We start from the raw sequence: 3,423 nt of genomic DNA on the forward strand, positions 1-3,423 counted from the left end.
GTTTATAAATACAACCTGACTTAAAATAAACTAATTTGAATTTTAAAAAAATGAGTAATAATTCAGCACTTATGTTCACTTCCTTGGAAATTTCACACAAGTACAAGGGAGATAATCATATACCACCTCAGTGACTTCAACAAAACCAAGACAGATTATACTAAGAAAGTTCTACAGTTACACGGTTGATACAGTTAATCAATACCACTTACATCTACGGTGTAATCACAGCTGAAAGATATAAACTTACCAAGAAGTGTTGACAGCAGCAGCAAATAATTATCTCAGTGTACATCAATTTCAATCTGTTGACTGATGACAAGGTTTGGACTTATAATGGACCAAGTCACACTTAAATTAATAGGGACATGTCTGAATTAATATGGACAACTAGACAAGATTTATAGGATATAAGGATGTATTTTAATGAAGTGTTAGTTAAAAGTTTCACCAACCACCTACAAAATTTTAACAGGAGATCATCTGTCAACCATGCATGACTATCCAACACCTGTGGTACCAACACCTTAGTGCATCAGTGGGTGGTCACTTGACATACAACACTACATTCTGAAAATTAAAATTAGAAGTAGTAAAACTGGTTTAAATTGTTTCTACAAATTACATGTACAAAACAAAATATTAATGACAAAAATGTAAACAATGTCAAAATTCTACATGTATTACAGTTTAGAAAAAAATAAACAACAAACTAAATGCTTATTATTTAGATGAAAAAATAAAATGTCACTTTAACCGAACTTTTTAAATCTGAAAGTCTATAATTTAAAAGTCACAATTCACTGAATAACACCGGTAACTATTCCATTGTCACATTGTAGTCTGTTGAAAACGAAAGTAGAACATTCCATCCACGGATATCAATAATTATTAATTCTCGACGAACACTGTTATAATGATAAATGTCGATCTAGATCAATCCAAATAATATTTATATAACAAGTCTAGGCCTAATTTTCACTCCAAAATTTGTAAAATATGTGTAAAACCATTTGTTTACATTCTTCTCGATACATGTATACCGACATTCCTGGGGGAAGCCATCTTACTCCAGTGACGTCATACAGAACGTTTCGCACCCAAACTACATCGAAATTGATTCACTCTTCGAACCAGGTCCCCCGTTGGGCGCCAATTGTCGCAGCTCAAACGAAACAAAGGGGTCGTTGACTCTGCTGTGAGTTCTGGACCTGGTGTAGAGGGGTCTGTAAAAAGACAAGTATGCGCTACTCAAAATATTTATTCTTCTCTACAACAAAACCGTGGCCTGCGCCAACAATTTCTCAATTCAAGTGCAAAATATGAAAATCACAATAATCGATGAATGGCAAAATATATATGAATAATAATAGCATCATCTGCAAAAGTCTATTTACCTGTAAAAAGACAAGTATGCGCTACTCAAAATATTTATTCTTCCCTACAACAAAACCGTGGCCTGCGCCAACAATTTCTCAATTCAAGTGCGCATGCGTTGTGCAGATTAGCGGGGAAATTGAAATATTAGCGAGAAAAGTTAATCGAAGATATTGAAAAGGTTATAAAGTACTATTATGTATAGGTAACGGCTATTGGATATGAGATATGAGCTATGAGTATATGAATTAAAGAAATAACTACGGAAAACAATTAGGGACATGGACATTAACATATAAATATACAGAGACAGGCATGGTCACGAACAGACCAAAAATATACAGCTCTTGTCAATACGGACAATGTATACTTGACCCTGTGACATCTATTTAACAGTGTTATGGTTATAACTGACCATCGGTCATTCAGACAATAGTACATGGTGTCAGAAGTTGGATTTTGCTCGTTCGTGAATTATATTTTTCTTTTGGATTAAAATGTTCGTCGAATTTTGTTAAGACAGTTCCATACTTTTTTGCGTTACTTTCTGACATTTAAAAGATTTTAATAAATTGTCAGCTTCTTTTCCCATTGTTTATACCAGTGTAGCGACTTGCATATCTTCATCTTCTTTATGAAGTTTTGAAGCTGTTCTGTTCAAAGAAAATCTTTGTTTCCAGTTATTCCATTTATCTGGGCTTGAAAAATCAAAGTTTTCTGGAGGTTGTAACTTCGCCATTTTTTCTGAAATTTCTTCTAAAATTTAATGCTTTAGTTCTTTACAATTTAGTGTAGTCCAGCTAGCAATTTTCAATTTAATGCTTTATTAATTTACAATTGAATGCAAGTCCTTTTTTTACAATTTAATGTAAATCCTTTTCATTGTTTACAATTTAATGTAAGTACATGTTGCGAATCGTAGTTGGAATATTAGATAAAAATTTGTCAGAACAACTGCAGCTTGAACCAGACCTTACTCTCGAAAAATGCGTAACAATGGCAAGTAACAGCGAAATGGTTAAAAAGCAAATTCGATCACAACAGGACGTAGCTGTAACAGACGAGGTTCGTGTACCTCAACCACACGTTTCTTGACAGCCGGGGACACAATCTAGACAATCGAAGAAAATCGATAACAAACGGTGTTCAAATTGTAATAAATATCATGCACGAGAACATTGTGCAGCGTTTGGGAAAGTATGCCGGAAATGTGGACATTATAATCATTTCGCAGTGTGTTGTAAAACTAAAAAAGTACATGAACTGTGTGCAAATGACGCATCATCATATTTAGGAACTATTGACTGTGTACCAGATGAACCTTGGACAATAAAACTTCAGGTGAGAGATTTGTGTGTCTACTTTAAATTAGACACTGGTGCTGATTTGACTGTTATTCCTGAAAGTCTTTATAATACTTTAGGCAAACCAAAATGGAACAAAACTCACAGATCGTTATACGGCCCAGGTAACAAAAAATTGATAGTTATCGGTTCATTTACACAGACTCTTTCACACAATGGTAACTCTTCACAAGAAAATATATACGTTGTAAGAGACATAGATAGATGTTTATTAGGGAGACCTGCTATAAAGAATCTCAATTTAATTCAATTAAATTTGGACGAGATTCAAACCATTGAAAATGTCAAACAGAAGCATCCTAATCTATTTCGCGAGCTAGGGCAATTAGATGGTGAATATCGTATTTCACTCAATGAAAACGCGCAGCAATATGCTTTATCTGTGCCAAGGCGCGTGCCTATACCTTTGCTACCGAAGTTAAATCTGAGCTCGAGCGTATGGAAAAGGCAGGCGTAATTTTTAAAGTAGATGAAAGCACAGATTGGTGTGCAGGAATGGTATGTATTCCTAAAAGCGACAATAACGTGCGCATATGTGTTGATTTGACACAGTTGAATAAAAATGTGCGACGTGAAAATTTTCCTTTGCCGACAAAGCTTAGGTCGTTTAACTGGAGCAAAATATTTTTCAAAATTAGACGCTAATAGTTCATTTTGGCAAATTAAACTTGCTCAAGAAAGT

This window comes from Ruditapes philippinarum, unplaced genomic scaffold, assembly GCF_026571515.1.
Source record: "Ruditapes philippinarum isolate M1 unplaced genomic scaffold, ASM2657151v2 ctg8609_1_1_1_1, whole genome shotgun sequence".
Taxonomy (NCBI): domain Eukaryota; kingdom Metazoa; phylum Mollusca; class Bivalvia; order Venerida; family Veneridae; genus Ruditapes; species Ruditapes philippinarum.